The sequence below is a fragment of the Nerophis ophidion genome, linkage group LG06 (genome assembly GCF_033978795.1).
Source record: "Nerophis ophidion isolate RoL-2023_Sa linkage group LG06, RoL_Noph_v1.0, whole genome shotgun sequence".
Classification (NCBI taxonomy): domain Eukaryota; kingdom Metazoa; phylum Chordata; class Actinopteri; order Syngnathiformes; family Syngnathidae; genus Nerophis; species Nerophis ophidion.
In genome coordinates, this window is record NC_084616.1 from 5,010,961 (window position 1) to 5,034,752 (window position 23,792).

The 23,792-nt window shown below is 38.3% G+C and overlaps 1 protein-coding gene and 1 pseudogene across 1 annotated transcript in view; one reads left to right on the forward strand and one right to left on the reverse strand.

Annotated features, from left to right (window-relative positions):
* The window catches only part of LOC133553996 (plexin-A1-like), a 162,813-nt pseudogene extending 152,248 nt beyond the window's left edge, over positions 1–10,565 (reverse strand).
* LOC133553997 (plexin-A1-like) overlaps positions 1–23,792 on the forward strand; it is a 648,088-nt gene that overhangs the window by 45,251 nt on the left and 579,045 nt on the right. The window lies entirely within an intron of this gene.

Here is a 23,792-nt window from a genome sequence, read left to right on the forward strand (position 1 = left end):
AACTTGGATTGTTTCCCTGGCTTGGAGACTCTCCCGAAGGACAGTGCAGCGAAGACACAACAAACTACCTTCTTGTCTCCCATGGACACACCCCTGTTCTTGTTGACTTTGGACTTATTGGCGGCACGACATCAAGGCCGCGGAGCAGAGACACACTGCAGGCTTACACACACACACACGCATCCACAAAAATATACGCCACCCCCAATCCAACACCCTTGACGCAAATTCCATAGGGTTGATGGACGGATGGGCTAAATAGCTCTTAATCTTCTTCCCTTTATGCGATTTCAAATGATTGAAATCAGCCTCCTTCATTTTGAAAATGATGACAGGTGAAGTGTCACTCGTGACGTGACGAGTTTGACCCGGCGGAAATTCAAGGCATATGCTAATTATTTGGCGAAACGAGTTTGACCCAGTGGAAATTCTAGATATGTGCTAATAAAAATTTTATTTTGCGAAACGAGTTTGACCCGGCGTTAATCCTGAGCCGGCGGTAATACTAAGCATGCGCTAATTATTTTGCGAAACGAGTTTGATCCGGCAGTAATTCTAGGCAGGTGCATACTATATACCCGGCGGCAATTCAAGGAAATACGGTATTTTGACTCAAGGGCTACATTGAGAGAAAAAATTTGTCTGGAGGCTGGTATATCTATGTTTAGAAACACAAATACAAAACTTCACAATAATGTCTGATTGAATGCTAAAAAGGTTATGGCAGACCGGCTAAAAAACGCAATGGAATTTTTACATTTTTCTTTGAACAATAAAACACTGAATATACGTTCTAACGTCAAAATATTCAGCCTGTTCAGAAATTGTGTGCTTCACTTTAACAATTCTCAAAAAAAGTCCCGGATTTCCCATAATTCCTTCTGTTTTTGTGCATTTTCCACATTTAAATTCCCAAATTTCCAGGAAGTTCCCATTGAAATAAATGGGACATTTTTCCAAGTTAAATAATTCCCACATTTTTCAACCAGTTCAAACCATTCCAACATGAACACATTCCACTCATCCTGGACATTCAAACTATAATTTTTCCAAGTCCAAAAGAATTTTCTAGAATTCCTGATTTTCCGAAAGGCCTATATCCACCCGGTTTTCTGAAGACTAGTCATTCCACATTTGTCATCCCACTTCAACCATTCGTCATTCCTCTTAACCAAGACAAAATACGAAGTTGGTTTTTGAACAGGAAAAATTCCCAGTTTTCCCAAAACTCCAGGAATTCTCAAGCATTTCTCACTTCAACATGTTACTACATGTTCAACATTTCTCGACCGATTTGAAAAGTTCCAATACCAACCATTTCAACTCATTCAGACCATTCAAGATTGTATCTGCCATTTTCGGAAAAAAATTCCCGCTTTTCCCGAAATTCCCAAATTTTGGTGAAATTCCCATTGAAATCAATGCAACATTCTTCAAAGTTCCACAACTCCCACATTTTTCATCAGATTCAAATTGTTCCAACTTCAAAATATTCAGCCTGTTCAGGAATTGTGTGCTTCACTTTAATAATTCTAAAAGAAATTCCCGGATTTCCCATAATTCCTATTCTTTTTGAGTATTTTCCACATTCGAAACGAATTGGCCATTTTTCAAACATTCACAATTTCCACATTCTTCAACCCGTTCAAACTATTCCACCTTCGACACATTCCGCCATTCTGGAAATTCAAACTACTCTGTTTCCAAGTTTTTTAAAAAATCCAGATTTTCCCGAACTTCCCTAATACCATTTATTACTTCAACATTTCTTGCACGATTTAAACAATTCCAACAACCAATCCAGCTCATTTAGGACATTCATGCTCCTAATCCAACAAAGTTGTTTTTTTGAAACTGGAAAAATTCCCGGTTTTCCCGAAACTCCAGGAATTCTCAAGCTTGTCGGAATTTAACATGTTACTACTTCAACATTTATCGACCGATTTGAAAAGTTCCAACACCAACCATTTCAACTCATTCAGACCATTCAAGTTTGTATCTGCCATTTTCAAAAAAATTCCCGCTTTTCCCAAAATTCCCATTGAAATCAATGCAACATTCTTCAAAGTTCCACAACTTGCACATTTTTCATCAGATTCAAATTGTTCCAACTTCAAAATATTCAGCCTGTTCAGGAATTGTGTGCTTCACTTTAATAATTCTAAAAGAAATTCCCGGATTTCCCAAAATTCCTTTTCTTTTTGAGTATTTTCCACATTCAAAATAAATTGGAAATTTTTCAAACTTTCACAATTTCCACATTCTTCAACCCGTTCAAACTATTCCACCTTCGACACATTCCGCCATTCTGGAAATTCAAACTACTCTGTTACCAAGTTTAAAAAAAAATTCCAGATTTTCCCGAACTTCCCTAATAACATTTATTACTTCAACATTTCTTGCACGATTTAAACAATTCCAACAACCAATCCAGCTCATGTAGGACATTCATGCTCCTAATCCAACAAAGTTGTTTTTTGGAACTGAAAAAATTCCCGGTTTTCCCGAAACTCCAGGAATTCTCAACCATTTCTCAATTCAACATGTTACTACTTCAACATTTATCGATCGATTTGAAAAGTTCCAACACCAACCATTTCAACTCATTCAGACCATTCAAGTTTGTATCTGCCATTTTCGGGAAAAAATTCCCGCTTTTCCCGAAATTCCCACATTTTGGTGAAATTCCCATTGAAATCAATGCAACTTTCTTCAAAGTTCCACAATTTCCACATTTTTAATCAGATTCAAATTGTTCCAACTTCAAAATATTCAGCCTGTTCAGGAATTGTGTGCTTCACTTTAATAATTCTAAAAGAAATTCCCGGATTTCCCATAATTCCTTTTCTTTTTGAGTATTTTCCACATTCAAAATAAATTGGCCATTTTTCAAACTTTCACAATTTCCACATTCTTCAACCCGTTCAAACTCTTCCACCTTCGACACATTCCGCCATTCTGGAAATTCAAACTACTCTGTTACCAAGTTTTTGAAAAATTCCAGATTTTCCCGAACTTCCCTAATACCATTTATTACTTCAACATTTCTTGCACGATTTAAACAATTCCAACAACCAATCCAGCTCATGTAGGACATTCATGCTCCTAATCCAACAAAGTTGTTTTTTTTTACTGGAAAAATTCCCAGTTTTCCCGAAACTCCAGGAATTCTCAAGCTTGTCGGAATTTAACATGTTACTACTTCAACGTTTATCGACCGATTTGAAAAGTTCCAACACCAACCATTTCAACTCATTCAGACCATTCAAAATTGTATCTGCCATTTTCAAAAAAAAATCCTGCTTTTCCCAAAATTCCCGAATTTTGGTAAAATTCCCATTGAAATCAATGCAACATTCTTCAAAGTTCCACAACTCCCACATTTTTCATCAGATTCAAATTGTTCCAACTTCAAAATATTCAGCCTGTTCAGGAATTGTGTGCTTCACTTTAATAATTCTAAAAGAAATTCCCGGATTTCCCATAATTCCTTTTCTTTCTGAGCATTTTCCACATTCAAAATGAATTGGAAATTTTTCAAACTTTCACAATTTCCACATTCTTCAACCCGTTCAAATTATTCCACCTTCGACACATTCCGCCATTCTGGAAATTCAAACTACTCAGTTTGCAAGTTTTTAAAAAATTCCTGATTTTCCCTAATACCATTTATTACTTCAAAATTTCTTGCACGATTTAAACAATTCCAACAACCAATCCAGCTCATTTAGGACATTCATGCTCCTAATCCAACAAAGTTGTTTTTTGGAACTGGAAAAATTCCCGGTTTTCCTGAAACTCCAGGAATTCTCAAGCTTGTCGGAATTTAACATGTTACTACTTCAACATTTATCGACCGATTTGAAAAGTTCCAACACCAACCATTTCAACTCATTCAGACCATTCAAGTTTGTATCTGCCATTTTCGAAAAAAATTCCTGCTTTTCCCGAAATTCCCGAATTTTGGTAAAATTCCCATTGAAATCAATGCAACATTCTTCAAAGTTCCACAACGCCCACATTTTTCATCAGATTCAAATTGTTCCAACTTCAAAATATTCAGCCTGTTCAGGAATTGTGTGCTTCACTTTAATAATTCTAAAAGAAATTCCTGGATTTCCCATAATTCCTTTTCTTTTTGAGTATTTTCCACATTCAAAATGAATTGGCCATTTTTCCCATTTTCACAATTTCCACATTCTTCTAACCCGTTCAAACTATTCCACCTTCGACACATTCCGCCATTCTGGAAATTCAAACTACTCTGTTACCAAGTTTTTGAAAAATTTGCAGATTTTCCCAAAATTCCCTAATACCATTTATTACTTCAACATTTCTTGCACGATTTAAACAATTCCGACAACCAATCCAGCTCATTTAGGACATTCATGCTCCTAATCCAACAAAGTTGTTGTTTTTTTTACTGGAAAAATTCCCAGTTTTCCCGAAACTCCAGGAATTCTCAAGCATTTCTCAACTTAACATGTTACTACTTCAACATTTCTCGCCCGATTTGAAAAGTTCCAACACCAACCATTTCAACTCATTCAGACCATTCAAGATTGTATCTGCCATTTTCGAAAAAAATTCCCGCTTTTCCCGAAATCCCCAAATTTTGGTGAAATTCCCATTGAAATCAATGCAACATTCTTCAAAATTCCACAACTCCCACATTTTTCATCAGATTCAAATTGTTCCAACTTCAAAATATTCAGCCTGTTCAGGAATTGTGTGCTTCACTTTAATAATTCTAAAATAAAATTCCCGGATTTAAAAAAATTCCTTTTCATTTTGAGCATTCATTTTCCACATTCAAAATGAATTGGCCATTTTTCAAACTTTCACAATTTCCACATTCTTCAACCCGTTCAAACTATTCCACCTTCGACACATTCCGCCTTTCTGGAAATTCAAACTACTCTGTTACCAAATTTTTAAAAAAATTCCAGATTTTCCCGAACTTCCCTAATACCATTTATTACTTCAACATTTCTTGCACGATTTAAACAATTCCAACAACCAATCCAGCTCATTTAGGACATTCATGCTCCTAATCCAACAAAGTTGTTTTTTTTAACTGGAAAAATTCCAGTTTTTCCCGAAACTCCAGGAATTCTCAAGCATTTCTCAATTTAACATGTTACTACTTCAACATTTATCGCCCGATTTGAAAAGTTCCAACACCAACCATTTCAACTCATTCAGACCATTCAAGATTGTATCTGCCATTTTCGGGAAAAAATTCCCGCTTTTCCCGAAATTCCCACATTTTGGTGAAATTCCCATTGAAATCAATGCAACATTCTTCAAAGTTCCACAACTCCCACATTTTTCATCTGATTCAAATTGTTCCAACTTCAAAATATTCAGCCTGCTCAGGAATTGTGTGCTTCACTTTAATAATTCTAAAATAAATTCCTGGATTTCCCATGATTCCTTTTCTTTTTGAGCATTTTCCACATTCAAAATGAATTGGACATTTTTCAAACTTTCACAATTTCCACATTCTTCAACCCGTTCAAACTATTCCACCTTCGACACATTCCGCCATTCTGGAAATTCAAACTACTCTGTTTGCAAGTTTTTAAAAAATTCCAGATTTTCCCGAACTTCCCTAATACCATTTATTACTTCAACATTTCTTGCACGATTTAAACAATTCCAACAACCAATCCAGCTCATTTAGGACATTCATGCTCCTAATCCAACAAAGTTGTTTTTTGGAACTGGAAAAATTCCCGGTTTTCCTGAAACTCCAGGAATTCTCAACCATTTCTCAATTCAACCTGTTACTACTTCAACATTTCTCGACCGATTTGAAATGTTCCAACACCAACCATTTCAACTCATTCAGACCATTCAAGTTTGTATCTGCCATTTTCGAAAAAAATTCCCGCTTTTCCCGAAATTCCCAAATTTTGGTAAAATTCCCATTGAAATCAATGCAACTTTATTCAAAGTTCCACAACTCCCACATTTTTCATCAGATTCAAATTGTTCCAACTTCAAAATATTCAGCCTGTTCAGGAATTGTGTGCTTCACTTTAACAATTCTAAAATAAATTCCCGGATTTCCCATAATTCCTTTTCTTTTTGGGTATTTTCCACATTCAAAATGAATTGGACATTTTTCAAACTTTCACAATTTCTACGTTTTTCAACCCGTTCAAACTATTCCACCTTCGACACATTCCGCCATTCTGGAAATTCAAACTACTCTGTTACCAAGTTTAAAAAAAAATTCCAGATTTTCCCGAACTTCCCTAATACCATTTATTACTTCAACATTTCTTGCACGATTTAAACAATTCCAACAACCAATCCAGCTCATTTAGGACATTCATGCTCCTAATCCAACAAAGTTGTTTTTTTTTAACTGGAAAAATTCCCGGTTTTCCCGAAACTCCAGGAATTCTCAAGCATTTCTCAATTTAACATGTTACTACTTCAACATTTATCGACCGATTTGAAAAGTTCCAACACCAACCATTTCAACTCTTTCAGACCATTTACGTTTGTATCTGCCATTTTCGAAAAAAATTCCTGCTTTTCCCGAAATTCCCGAATTTTGGTAAAATTCCCATTGAAATCAATGCAACATTTTTCAAAGTTCCACAACTCGCACATTTTTCATCAGATTCAAATTGTTCCAACTTCAAAATATTCAGCCTGTTCAGGAATTGTGTGCTTCGCTTTGATAATTTGAAAAGAAATTCACGGATTTCCGATAATTCCTTTTCTTTTTGAGCATTTTCCACATTCAAAATGAATTGGAAATTTTTCAAACTTTCACAATTTCCACATTCTTCAACCCGTTCAAACTATTCCACCTTCGACACATTCTGGAAATTCAAACTACTCTGTTACCAAGTTTTTTAAAAAAATCCAGATTTTCCCGAACTTCCCTAATACCATTTATTACTTCAACATTTCTTGCACGATTTAAACAATTCCAACAACCAATCCAGCTCATTTAGGACATTCATGCTCCTAATCCAACAAAGTTGTTTTTTTGGAACTGGAAAAATTCCCGGTTTTCCCGAAACTCCAGGAATTCTCAAGCATTTCTCAATTTAACATGTTACTACTTCAACATTTATCGACCGATTTGAAAAGTTCCAATACCAACCATTTCAACTCATTGAAGTTTGCATTTGCCATTTTCCCAAAAAAATTCCTGCTTTTCCCTAAATTCCCTAATACTATTTACAACTTCAACATTTCCTGCCCGATGTAAACAATTCCAACACCAACCATTCATGCTACTAATCATTTTTAACAATCCCCAAATTCTCAAATTTCCAGGAAGTTCTTATTAAAATGAATGGGACATTTTTCCAAGTTGTACAATCCCCACATTTTTCAACAAGTTCAAACCATTCCATCATTCTTTCGCATTGGAGCATTCACACGCAAATTCCTTCAGGAATTGCCTCTTCTAGTTAATTTCATGAATATTTCTGCCCCACACCTGCGTGTGTGATTAAGCACGGCAGACCGCGTCCCGTCTTTTACCTGGACTGAACTCCGAGGACGCCGAAACGTACTGAGCGAGCATACAACCACTAGAAAGGAACAAATTAATTTATAATAAAGACTCCCGGAATAAATGAGGTAATTAGGTTAAAGGCAGCCAGAAGCAGACAGCAGCAGCAGCGTCTGACTCACTTTGGAGTAGAAGAGGAAAGTATCACAGTCATGATGTCACTATGCAACACTACTTGGCATGTCGACCTATACGTGTGTGTGTGTGTGCGTGTGTGTGTGTGTGTGTGTGTGTGTCCTACATTTCCACCTCAACAGTGTTTCTTACACATGTACTACACCCGCGTTCCAAAAGGTGACAAACTGTCACCTAAGTGCAATAATAGGCACACCAGCACACTAAAAATAGCCATAAAAATATATAATATAATAAGGACATAAGCACACTAATGATAACCATTATAATATATAACATAAGCACATAAGCACACTAATAATAACCATTATAATATATAACATAAGCACACTAATAATAACCATTATAATATATAACATAAGCACACTAATAATAACCATTATAATTTATAAAATAGGCACACAGCACACTAATGATAACCATAATAATGTATAAAATAATAGGCACATAAGCACACCAATAATAAACATAAGATATAAAATAGGCAGACTAGCACACTAATGATAACCACTATAATATATAAAATCATAGGCACATAAGCACACCAATAATAACCATTATAATATATAATATAGGCACACCAGCACACTGAAAATAGCCATAATAATATATAAAATAGGCACATAAGCACACCAATAATAAACATATTAATATATAAAATAGGCACATAAGCACACCAATAATAACCTTAAGATATAAAATAGGCAGACTAGCACACTAATGATAACCATAATAATACATAAAATAATCGGCACATAAGCACACCAATAATAAACATAATATATATAATAGGCACACCAGCACACTAATAACCATAATAATATATAAAATAGGCACATAAGCACACTAATAATAAACATAATATATAAAATAGGCACACCAGCACATTAATAACCATAGTAATATATAAACTAATAGGCACTTAAGCACACCAATAATAAACATTATATAAAATAGGCACACCAGCACACTAATAATAACCATAATGATATATAAAATAGGCACATAAGCACACCAATAATAAATATAATATATAAAATAGGCACACCAGCACATTAATAATAACCATAATAATATATAAAATAATCGGCACATAAGCACACCAATAATAAACATAATAATATATAATATAGGCACACCAGCGCACTAAAAATAACCATAATAATATATAAAATAATCGGCACATAAGCACACCAATAATAAACATAATAATATATAAAATAGGCACACCAGCACACAAATAATAACCATAAAAATATATAAAATAGGCACATAAGCACACCAATAATAAACATAATATATAAAATAGGTACACCAGCACATTAATGATAACCATAATAATATATAAAATAATCGGCACATAAGTACACCAATAATAAACATAATAATATATAAAATAATAGGCACACCAGCACACCAATAATAAACATAATATATAAAATAGGCACACCAGCACACTAATAACCATAATAATATATAAAATAGGCACATAAGCACACTAATAATAACATAATATATAAAATAGGCACACCAGCACATTAATAACCATAGTAATATATAAACTAATAGGCACTTAAGCACACCAATAATAAACATTATATAAAATAGGCACACCAGCACACTAAAAATAGCCATAATAATATATAAAATAATAGGGACATAAGCACACCAATAATAAACATAATATATAAAATAGGCACACCAGCACATTAATGATAACCATAATAATATATAAAGTAATCGGCACATAAGCACACCAATAATAAACATAATAATATATAAAATAGGCACACAGCACACTAATAACCATAATAATATATAAAATAATAGGCACATAAGCACACCAATAATAAACATAAGATATGTTATAAAATAACCATTATAATATATAATATAGGCACACCAGGGCACTAAAAATAGCCATAATAATATATAAAATAGGCACATAAGCACACCAATAATAAACATAATATATAAAATAGGCACACCAGCACATTAATAACCATAGGAATATATAAAATAATAGGAACATAAGCACACCAATAATAAACATAATATATAAAATAGGCGCACCAGCACACTAATAACAACCATAATAATATATAAAATAGGCACATAAGCACACTAATAATAAACATAATATATAAAATAGGCACACCCAATAATAAACAAATAGCACTATTTTATGTTTCACAACACACAAAGACACATTTAAATACACATTTATATTATATATTATATAATATATGTTGTCTAATTGTGGTATTTTGTATATCCACAGCCCACATTTATGTAGAATTTAACGACCATAAGAAATGTACTAAAAAATATATAAATAAAAGACAAAAAGATTCAAGACTTTTCCAGACCCTCAATAAAACATACCGGTGTGCAATAATTCCACTAAGCCACTGAAGGCTGTCCCTAATAGTTTGTCCACTTCAGCCACGCCGCACGCGTAGGGTCCAAACATTAGGGACAGCTGTGCGGGGCGCCACATATGGATAGGACAAGCGGTAGGAAACGCATGGATGGATGGATGGATGAACACAACCTGAGCAGCATATTGATCTGGTCGTGGGGCGTGCAGGTGTACCTAATGTTGTGGCCACCACAGGCACGCAATGGACCGCACTGTGTGTGCGCGTCGGTCCATTCGCGCAATCCGGACTTGCGAGGACCGGGAGGAATGCGCATCCACACCTCAGCAAAGACGAGAAAAGTTGTGTACTCACTGCTCGCACAAGTCCTTGGCACGCAGACAACAACAAAAGAAGCAACAATCTTCAATCTTCAAAACAAGGATTTTACATTCCAGGCTGCGGGAGAAGAGAGAAGAAGCGGGAGTAGAACCAGCAGCTCCGCCACCATCAGCTCTGCGCCGCGGCTCTGACGGCATGAATGAGAGCGAGATGTTGCACGCACACTCCCGCCCGTCCCGGAGGGAGGGGGAGGCAGGAAGAGAGAGAGAGAGAGAGAGAGAAAGAGAGAGAGAGAGAGAGAGAGGGAGGTGCGCCCTCTGGCTGCGTAATGGTGTCACAGCAAGCAAGCAGAGGCACTACACTATGTCGCCGATAGGTGTCAGCATTGCAGCCTGATAACTCAGGTGTCTGCTACCCATCATGTTGAGCCATGTTGAATATTAATATTTTATATAAGTGTTATAGTGAAGGCAACACATGATGTAAGTGTCTATATTAGTTATATTAGCCTACTATCAAAATGACTTTAAAAGTCTTATGTTACAATGAAGGCAACACATGATGTAAGTGTCTATATTATCTATATTAGCTTATTATCTAAATGACTTTAAAAGTTTTATATAAGTGTTATAATGAAGACAACACATGACGTAAGTGTCTATATTAGCCTACTAATACAATTACTTTAAAAGTCTTATATAAGTGTTATAATGAAGACAACACATGTTGTGTCTATATTAGCTATATTAGCCTACTATCAAAATCATTTTAAAAGTTTTATATTAGTATTATAGTGAAGGCAACCCATGATGTAAGTGTCTATATTAGCTATATTTGCCTACTATCAAAATAATTTTAAAAGTCTTATATAAGTGTTATAGTGAAGACAACACATGATGTAAGTGTCTATATTAGCTATATTAGCCTACTATCAAAATGACTTTAAAAGTCTTATATAAGTGTTATAATGAAGGCAACACATGATGTAAGTGTCTATATTAGCTATATTAGCCTACTATCAAAATGACTTCAAAAGTCTTATATGAGTGTTATAATGAAGGCAGCGAATGATGATGCAAGTGTCTATATTAGCTTATTATCTAAATGACTAAAAGTTTTATATAAGTGTTATAATGAAGGCAACACATGATGTAAGTGTCTATATTAGCTATATTTGCCTACTATCAAAATAATTTAAAAAGTCTTATATAAGTGTTATAATGAAGGCAACACATGATGTAAGTGTCTATATTAGCTATATTTGCCTACTATCAAAATAATTTTAAAAGTTCTATATTAGTGTTATAGTGAAGGCAACACATGATGCAAGTGTCTATATTAGCTTATTATCTAAATTACTTTAAAATTTCTATATTAGTGTTATAGTGAAGGCAACACATGATGTGTCTATATTATCTATATTTGCCAACTATCAAAATGACTTTAAAAGTCTTATATAAGTGTTATAATGAAGACAACTCATGATGTAAGTGTCTATATTAGCTATATTTGCCTACTATCAAAATAATTTTAAAAGTATTATATAAGTGTTATAATGAAGACAACTCATGATGTAAGTGTCTATATTAGCTATATTTGCCTACTATCAAAATAATTTTAAAAGTATTATATAAGTGTTATAATGAAGACAACTCATGATGTAAGTGTCTATATTAGCTATATTTGCCTACTATCAAAATTACTTTAAAAGTCTTATATAAGTGTTATAATGAACACAACTCATGATGTAAGTGTCTATATTAGCTATATTTGCCTACTAATAAAATTATTTTAAAAGTCTTATATAAGTGTTATAATGAAGACAACACATGATGTAAGTGTCTATATTAGCTATATTTGCCTACTATCAAAATAATTTTAAAAGTCTTATATAAGTGTTATAATGAAGACAACACATGATGTAAGTGTCTATATTAGCTATATTTGCCTACTATCAAAATTACTTTAAAAGTTCTAAATTAGTGTTATAGTGAAGGCAACACATGATGTAAGTGTCTATATTAGCTATATTTGCCTACTATCAAAATGACTTTAAAAGTCTTATATAAGTGTTATAATGAAGACAACACATGATGTAAGTGTCTATATTAGCTATATTAGCCTACTATCAGAGGCTGACGGAAATCTTCGTTGACAGAAATGTTGTATTATAATAATTATTCTACACATTTTTGCAACATTGGAAATCAATAATAAAATGTAGGGCTTCTCACAGAATGAGATAACTTCTGGAAATTTCTGAAGGTATAGAAGTGTGAGTCCAAGTTAAAGGAAAACAGCAGGCTGTTTTCTACTAATGGATTTATTACAATCTTTGCAAGCTGGGTGACGTTTGCTGTGGTCTGGAACAACATGGCACACAAACAACTGTGATAAATGCAGCCAATATTACATACAGATGATGTGTCATTAGACATGCAAATATAAATTAAATACACAGAAGACAAAGGTAAAGGATATTAAATGAGCTACAAATTAGGCAAAAGGATGCAATATTTACATACAGCTAGCCTAAATAGCATGTTAGCATTGCAGTCATGCACTGACCAAATATCAACAAAGCTCACCTTTGTGCATTCACTAAAAACAGCATAAAAAGTTTCGTGGACAAAATTTAAAAAAAAGAGTTGGATAAAACACGTCTTTTTGTGGCAGCGTCGGAGAAAGTTATAGAAACTACGATGAGTTCAAGGATGGCTGAAATGAGTAGGACAAAACGCTTCTTGCCAAATCCTCTCATCAGTGAAGCAAGTCTAACATAAACAGTGGGATTTCTAACAATTAGGAAGGTTTGTGTCATCTTTGCTCTCCTACAGAAAATATATTAAAAACAATTATTTATTTTTTTCTTCATCTTTTTCCATTTTCACACATCTCTGAATGTGGTCCAGGGAGCCACTTGGGCGGCGCTAAAGAGCCACGGGTTGCTAACTACAAAGTATTCGCAGTGCTTTGCATGTCCCACATGTTATGTTGCAGCCTAATTCCAAAAATGGAAGAAATTCACTTTTGCCCTCAAAATTCTACACACATTACCCCATAATGACGATATGATTTTTTTTTATGTTTGTTAAAATAATTATGTACAAGTTATCACATAACTCTTATGTTTAAAGGCTGTTGCTATAGTTATTATCAATTGTGCTGAAGTTGTACTTTTCTATCTGTGCAAAGGGACAACTTTCAATCTTAGATTGCGAGTCGTCCCGTATCAGTGTTTGTGTCCACACCCGGCCTGCTGACTGCCAAGGGAGAACATCGAGTACCTTGACGCAGACAAAGCAGAGACAAGGCGATATCATGAGTGTCTGAATAATCATATATTGTGTCTAACTGGGGCTGCTGAAATTACCCCCCTTCCTTCAGAAGCAGCCTCAGTGATGAAGTGGATTACATTTATATAGCGCTTTTCTGTAGTGACTCAAAGCGCTTTACATCGTGAAACCCAATATCTACGTTACATTCAAACCAGTGTGGGTGACACTGGAAGCAGGTGGGTAAAGTGTCTTGCCCAAGGACACAACGGCAGTGACTAGGATGGCGGAAGCGGGAATTGAACCTGCAACCCTCGAGTTGCTGGCACCGCCGCTCTACCAACCCAGCTATGCCGCCCCATGATGTAACCAGAAACCTCCTGAATAAATAGTTGAGCATGTGGGCTGTGCCTTAGGACGTAGGTTGGAACTGGAACTGAGTGTACAGCCCAATACGTCTCTCCTCATTGAGCAAAATTGAACTCTGTCTCTGCATGATTCCTTGCTTCTTGTCTGTTTAATAGATGTCATCAGTGTTTGAACCTGACAATGTTTGCAAATTTATTGCAAAAAATTAAAAACATAACTTGCACGTAAGTATTCACGAGTGGTGTGTTCTCTGCTGGCCTAACATAACCAGAAAACATGATCATAATATAAAATGCAATTATTTTTTTATTTACTTTCCGTAAATATCGAAACTTATTTCATATTCTCTTCATGTCATATTATGCTCCTTCCAGTGATGTTTTTAGTCTGCATCCAATCAGGATTCAGCTAGCTTATGTTGCCATGCTGTACCAAATCTGCCTGAGGCCTTCAGAATCAACAGTGACCTGGGACATACAGTTGATAGACAATTGCGATAGCCAATCAGATCACGAGTTGTTGTCAGTAAGACCTTCTCGATGGCCTCACGTTGAACGTGACATTCACGCATCCTGTGGTTGTTTACTCACCGGGACCGATAGCGGACAAATTTGAGAACACATACAGTTGATAGACAGTTGCGATAGCCAATCAGCTCACAAGTTGTTGACAGTAGTCTATCTAGGTAGCCTGATGTTAAAAAGACTGTGATTGGATACCCACTTGGCATTCCAAAGTGAGTGTCCATTCACAAAAGGGACAAGCGGTAGAAATGGATGGAAGTTCAGTGTTTCCCCCAGAAAATGTGTTAATTAAGGTGGTGACTCTCCAGGGGAAGGGGTGGGTGGGTGTAAAAATCGGTGTATTTCGGCCTGTCTTCATCACGTCTTCACCTCGTCACTGTCACTACAGCCTGGGGGTCAATAGACTACAGACTGTGGTGAAGTAGGCCGGCTTCGTCGCATGAAGAAGCCTACAACATTTGTTTGTGTTTTCCGCTCAATCTGCTGAATGGCAATATACGATATATATATATCTCCATATTTTTCCATAAAGTAAAAACAAAACAGTCCTAGTTACCTAAGATACTAAAATAATGACTTACAAAGTCAAATTAATGACTTACTGTAAGTAAGCGTTTATAATAAGCGTTTGAAAAAAAGAGTTAAAAGTGGGGCTACATGCTGACATATGCTCAACTCCATTCATCTATTTTTACCACTTGTCTCTTTTGTGGTCTCTGCTTAATTTATTACAGCTTTTGGACACCTGTAGTTGATTTTTATTCTGTAAATGTTGTATTTTTATCAACATGTGATAGCAGGGACGCTGCCATTCAAATCTAGGCTCCTACATCACTAATGATTATTGTAACAATAGCTTAAAAAATAGCACAATAGCAATAAGAGAGACTATTCATCCCTGAACACCATGGAGTTCATGTAGGCTTAATGAAGCACTTACATTATTATATACACTATCAGAAATAAACTCTTCATTTAACATCCTGTCCTTTTTTGCTGCTTCAACACAGCTCAATCAACACAGAAAAAAGTCAAGTGAAATAACTTAGTTTTTAAAGGGGAACATTATCAGCAGACCGATGTAAGCGTCAATATATACCTTGATGGTGCAGAAAAAAGACCATGTATTTTTTTAACCGATTTCCGAACTCTAAATGGGTGAATTTTGGCGAATTAAACGCCTTTCTGTTTATGCCTCTCTGAGCGACGACGTTAGAACGTGACGTCACAATGGTACTCAACGCCATTTTCCCTACACATCACACGCATCGAGTTGAATCAGCTCTGTTATTTTCCGTTTTTTCCGACTGTTTTCCGATACCTTGGGGACATCATGCCTGGTCGGTGTGTTGTCGGAGGGTGTAACAACACGATCAGAAACGGATTCAAGTTGATTTACGTAGAATGTGCATCGATTAGCACGGCATGCTAATCGATGCTAACATGCTATTTAGGCTAGCTGTGTGTACATATTGCAGCATTATGCCTCATTTGTAGCTATATTTACATCTAGCCTTTCCCTCCATCCACATTTAATGCCAAACAAACACTTAGCAATCGACGGATTTAAGTTGCTCCAGTGTCAAGATATACAAAAGTCCCCCGTTTGGTTTTTACCGGCGATGCTACGACAGAGATGGCAAAAATGTCTGGATATCCTGCGACACTCAAAGCAGATGCATTCCCAACGATAAAGTCAACGAAATCACAAAGGTGAGTGTTGTTGGAGATCTTCCTCTATTACCTCCTGCTTCCATTGAAAGTCCAGTTTAGAAAACGGTTTTATTTTAGATATGTAATCCTCCATGTTAAAAGTGCGAGCGAGAGGAAAAAAATAGACGATCGCTGCTCACTCTTGCTGCTTGTTGTCACTTCTTCTGCAGTGGAGAAGGATCACTAGCGCCCTCTACCACCAGGAGGCGGGAGTCATTTAATGACTCCTATTTGACACACGCAGCTACGGTATATTAATAAAACATAGCTGCTTACTGTTCTTTTTAGCATATTCAATAGCTTGGACCTTAAATCCTACTGAATAGCTCTTAATCTTCTTCCCTTTATGCGATTTCAAATGATTGAAATCAGCCTCCATTTTGAAAATGATGACAGGTGAAGTGTCACCCGTGACGTGACGAGTTTGACCCTGCGGAAATTCTAGACATGCGCTAATAAAAATAATATTGTGCGAAACGAGTTCAAGGAAATACGGTAGATGACAAATAAATTATATTTTTCCAGACTCCTACTGGGAATATCACCTTGATATCGCCGCCCCTGTTAGCCACGACTCAGCAGTTCCACGCAGGGGCAATGAGGTTTTAGGTTCCGTCACTTGACAAGAAGGTGGAGGATGTGGTGAGGCGACTCAGGTTTCTGTGCAAGAGTATCGCCTCTTACTTCCCCTCCGTGACTCATTTGCCTGGTCAAACACAAGCTGTGTTACCGCTTTAATATTAATAAAATAATATTCATGCGGACATGTCGGAGTGGAAGGAAGATGATGTGCACTCGCCTCGTCATGATTGCAGACTGCCAGGCCGTACAAGGCAGGGCGACTGAAGGCTGCAGTAAACATCATATAGTCTTCCTCCCAACTGAAATAATATAAAATAGACAAAGTGGAGCTTTTTTTTTTTTCCAATAAGTCACATTCTTAGCGGCTCCTGTTGCTCAATCCATGCACGTTGCTGCCTTCCTTAAGGGAAGTCCCAGCACAATAACAGCGTGTTCATAGCTTCTGCAGCCTGCTCTTGCAAACATCACTGTGGTGGCCATGCTCAGCTACTTTCAGGACTGCGCATTTCCTCCATACAGTGCAGGCCCACCCGCATAATATATGTGGTTATTACACACACTTAAGTGAATGCAAGGCATACTTGGTCGACAGCCGTACAGGTCACACTGAGGGTGGCCGTATAAACAACTTTAACGCTGTTACAGATATGCGCCGCACTGTGAACTCCCACCAAACAACAATGACAAACACATTTCGGAGGACCATCCGCACTGTAACATAACATAAGCACAACAGAAGAAATACGCAGAACCCCTTGCAGCACTAACTCTTCCGGGACGCTACAATATATTTTGATGTTTACCTCAGAAGGCTGCAAATAGAAAAGAGGCATTAAATTTGTATTTAAATTGTATTTGATATGCAATTGATATTTTTTAATTATTATTATTATTTGAACCTTGGATTTTGAATGTCACTATAAAGTTATATAAGTCTTACTTGTTCAATATTTAATGCAAAACTTGTTTGGGTCCTTATTAAAAGGTTAATTTGTTCAACTTTGGCCCGCGGCTTTGTTCAGTTTTACATTTTGGCCCACTCTGTATTTGAGTTAGTGTTTAGTGTGATTATATTATGACATCACACACAAGTAAACACACTGCAGGACTGCTTGTATCACACATGATACTGCACACTAGTAAATACACCGCTGGACTGCTTGTATCGCACACAAGTAAACACGCTGCAGGACTGCTTGTGTCGGAAACGATATCGCACACAAACGCGCTGCAAGACTACTAGTATCGCACACAAGTAAACAAGCTGCAGGACTGCTTGTATCGCACATGATACTGCACACTAGTAAATACACCGCTGGACTGCTTGTATCGCACACAAGTAAACACGCTGCAGGACTGCTTGTGTCGCAAACGATATCGCACACAAACGCACTGCAAGACTACTTGTATCGCACACTAGTAAACACGCTGCAGGACTGCTTGTATCGCACATGATATTGAACATTAGAAAATATACACCGCAGGACTGCTTGTATCGCAAACGATATCGCACACAAACGCGCTGCAAGACAACTTGTATCGCACACTAGTAAACACGCTGCAGGACTGCTTGTATCGCACACAAGTAAACACGCTGCAGGACTGCTTGTGTCGCAAACGATATCGCACAGAAACGTGCTGCAAGACTACTTGTATCGCACACAAGTAAACACGCTGCAGGACTGCTTGTATCGCACATGATATCATACACACAAGTAAACACGCTGCAGGACTGCTTGTATCGCACATGATACTGGACACTAGTAAATACACCGCTGGACTGCTTGTATCGCACACAAGTAAACACACTGCAGGACTGCTTGTGTCGCAAACGATATCGCACACAAACGCGCTGCAAGACTACTTGTATCGCACACTAGTAAACACGCTGCTGGACTGCTTGTATCGCACATGATATTGCACATTAGAAAATATACACCGCAGGACTGCTTGTATCGCACACAAGTAAACACGCTGCAGGACTGCTTGTGTCGCAAACGATATCGCACACAAACGCGCTGCAAGACTACTTGTATCGCACAGTAGTAAACACGCTGCAGGACTGCTTGTATCGCACATGATATTGCACATTAGAAAATATACACCGCAGGACTGCTTGTATCGCACACAAGTAAACACACTGCAGGACTGCTTGTATCGCACACAAGTAAACACACTGCAGGACTGCTTGTATCGCACACAAGTAAACACACTGCAGGACTGCTTGTATCGCACACAAGTAAACACACTGCAGGACTGCTTGTATCGCACATGATATTGCACATTAGAAAATATACACCACAGGACTGCTTGTATCGCACATGATATTGCACATTGGAAAATATACACCGCAGGACTGCTTGTATCGCACACAAGTAAACACGCTGCAGGACTGCTTGTGTCGCAAACGATATCGCACACAAACGCGCTGCAAGACTACTTGTATCGCACACAAGTAAGCACGCTGCAGGACTACTTGTATCGCACATGATATCATACATACAAGTAAACAAGCTGCAGGACTGCTTGTATCACACATGATACTGGACACTAGTAAATACACCGCGGGACTGCTTGTATCGCACACAAGTAAACACGCTGCAGGACTGCTTGTGTCGCAAACGATATCGCACAGAAACGTGCTGCAAGACTACTTGTATCACACACAAGTAAGCACGCTGCAGGACTACTTGTATCGCACATGATATCATACATACAAGTAAACAAGCTGCAGGACTGCTTGTATCGCACATGATACTGGACACTAGTAAATACACCGCGGGACTGCTTGTATCGCACACAAGTAAACACGCTGCAGGACTGCTTGTGTCGCAAACGATATCGCACAGAAACGTGCTGCAAGACTACTTGTATCACACACAAGTAAGCACGCTGCAGGACTACTTGTATCGCACATGATATCATACACACAAGTAAACACGCTGTAGGACTGCTTGTATCGCACATGATATTGCACATTAGAAAACATACACCGCAGGACTGCTTGTATCGCACACAAGTAAACACGCTGCAGGACTGCTTGTATCGCACATGACATCACACACAAGTAAACACGCTGTTGGACTGCTTGCGTCGCACATGACATCGCACACAAGTAAACACGCTGCAGGACTGCTTGTATCGCACATGATATTGCACATTAGAAAATATACACCGCAGGACTGCTTGTATCGCACACAAGTAAACACACTGCAGGACTGCTTGTATTGCACATGATATTGCACATTAGAAAATATACACCACAGGACTGCTTGTATCGCACACAAGTAAACACGCTGCAGGACTGCTTGTGTCGCAAACGATATCGCACACAAACGCGCTGCAAGACTACTTGTATCGCACAGTAGTAAACACGCTGCAGGACTGCTTGTATCACACATGATATTGCACATTAGAAAATATACACCGCAGGACTGCTTGTATCGCACACAAGTAAACACGCTGCAGGACTGCTTGTGTCGCAAACGATATCGCACACAAACGCGCTGCAAGACTACTTGTATCGCACACAAGTAAGCACGCTGCAGGACTACTTGTATCGCACATGATATCATACATACAAGTAAACAAGCTGCAGGACTGCTTGTATCGCACATGATACTGGACACTAGTAAATACACCGCGGGACTGCTTGTATCGCACACAAGTAAACACGCTGCGGGACTGCTTGTGTCGCAAACGATATCGCACACAAACGCACTGTGAGACTACTTGTATCGCACACTAGTAAACACGCTGCAGGACTGCTTGTATCGCACATGATATCATACACACAAGTAAACACACTGCAGGACTGCTTGTATCGCACATGATATTGCACATTAGAAAATATACACCGCAGGACTGCTTGTATCGCACACAAGTAAACACGCTGCAGGACTGCTTGTATCACACATGATATTGCATATTAGAAAATATACACCGCAGGACTGCTTGTATCGCACATGATATCATACACACAAGTAAACACGCTGTAGGACTGCTTGTATCGCACATGACATCACACACAAGTAAACACACTGCAGGAGTGCTTGTATCGCACATGATATTGCACACTAGTAAATACACCGCGGGACTGCTTGTATCGCACACAAGTAAACACGCTGCAGGACTGCTTGTGTCGCAAACGATATCGCACACAAACGCGCTGCAAGACTACTTGTATCGCACACAAGTAAGCACGCTGCAGGTCTGCTTGTATCGCACATGATATCATACACACAAGTAAACACGCTGTAGGACTGCTTGTGTCGCACATGATATTGCACATTAGAAAATATACACCGCAGGACTGCTTGTATCGCACACAAGTAAACACGCTGCAGGACTGCTTGTATCACACATGATATTGCATATTAGAAAATATACACCGCAGGACTGCTTGTATCGCACACAAGTAAACACGCTGCAGGACTGCTTGTGTCGCAAACGATATCGCACACAAACGCGCCGCAAGACTACTTGTATCGCACACAAGTAAACACGCTGCAGGACTGCTTGTATCGCACATGATATCATACACACAAGTAAACACGCTGCAGGACTGCTTGTATCACACATGATATTGCACATTTGAAAATATACACCGCAGGACTGCTTGTATCGCACACAAGTAAACACGCTGCAGGACTGCTTGTATCGCACATGATATCATACACACAAGTAAACACACTGCAGGACTGCTTGTATCACACATGATATTGCACATTAGAAAATATACACCGCAGGACTGCTTGTATCGCACACAAGTAAACACGCTGCAGGACTGCTTGTATCGCACATGATATCATACACACAAGTAAACACGCTGCAGGACTGCTTGTATCACACATGATATTGCACATTAGAAAATATACACCGCAGGACTGCTTGTATCGCACACAAGTAAACACGCTGCAGGACTGCTTGTATCGCACATGATATCCTACACACAAGTAAACACACTGCAGGGCTCCTTGTATCGCACATGATATTGCACACAAGTAAACACACTGCAGGGCTGCTTGTGTCGCCCATGATATCGCACACAAGTAAACACGCTGTAGGACTGCTTGTGTCGCACATGATATCGCACACAAGTAAACACGCTGTAGGACTGCTTGTATCGCACATGATATCATACACACAAGTAAACACGCTGCAGGACTGCTTGTGTCGCACATGACATCGCACACAAGTAAACATGCTGCAGGACTGCTTGTATCGCACATGATATCATACACACAAGTAAACACGCTGCAGGACTGCTTGTATCACACATGATATTGCACATTAGAAAATATACACCGCAGGACTGCTTGTATCGCACACAAGTAAACACGCTGCAGGACTGCTTGTGACGCAAACGATATCGCACACAAACGCGCCGCAAGACTACTTGTATCGCACAAAAGTAAAGACACTGCAGGACTGCTTGCATCGTACATGATATCGCACGCAAGTAAACAAGTTGAAGGACTACCTGTATCGCACATGATATCGCACACACAAGTAAACATGCTGCAGGATTGCTTGTATCGCACATGATATCGCACAAAAGTAAACACGCTGCAGGACTGCTTGTATCACACATGATATCACACAAAAGTAAACGCTGCAGGACTGCTTGTATCGCACATGATAACACACACACAAGTAAACACGCTGAAGGACTGCTTGTATCGCACATGATATTGCACATTAGAAAATATACACCGCAGGACTGCTTGTATCGCACACAAGTAAACACACTGCAGGACTGCTTGTATTGCACATGATATTGCACATTAGAAAATATACACCGCAGGACTGCTTGTATCGCACACAAGTAAGCACGCTGCAGGACTACTTGTATCGCACATGATATCATACATACAAGTAAACAAGCTGCAGGACTGCTTGTATCACACATGATACTGGACACTAGTAAATACACCGCGGGACTGCTTGTATCGCACACAAGTAAACACGCTGCAGGACTGCTTGTGTCGCAAACGATATCGCACAGAAACGTGCTGCAAGACTACTTGTATCACACACAAGTAAGCACGCTGCAGGACTACTTGTATCGCACATGATATCATACATACAAGTAAACAAGCTGCAGGACTGCTTGTATCGCACATGATACTGGACACTAGTAAATACACCGCGGGACTGCTTGTATCGCACACAAGTAAACACGCTGCAGGACTGCTTGTGTCGCAAACGATATCGCACAGAAACGTGCTGCAAGACTACTTGTATCACACACAAGTAAGCACGCTGCAGGACTACTTGTATCGCACATGATATCATACACACAAGTAAACACGCTGTAGGACTGCTTGTATCGCACATGATATTGCACATTAGAAAACATACACCGCAGGACTGCTTGTATCGCACACAAGTAAACACGCTGCAGGACTGCTTGTATCGCACATGACATCACACACAAGTAAACACGCTGTTGGACTGCTTGCGTCGCACATGACATCGCACACAAGTAAACACGCTGCAGGACTGCTTGTATCGCACATGATATTGCACATTAGAAAATATACACCGCAGGACTGCTTGTATCGCACACAAGTAAACACACTGCAGGACTGCTTGTATTGCACATGATATTGCACATTAGAAAATATACACCACAGGACTGCTTGTATCGCACACAAGTAAACACGCTGCAGGACTGCTTGTGTCGCAAACGATATCGCACACAAACGCGCTGCAAGACTACTTGTATCGCACAGTAGTAAACACGCTGCAGGACTGCTTGTATCACACATGATATTGCACATTAGAAAATATACACCGCAGGACTGCTTGTATCGCACACAAGTAAACACGCTGCAGGACTGCTTGTGTCGCAAACGATATCGCACACAAACGCGCTGCAAGACTACTTGTATCGCACACAAGTAAGCACGCTGCAGGACTACTTGTATCGCACATGATATCA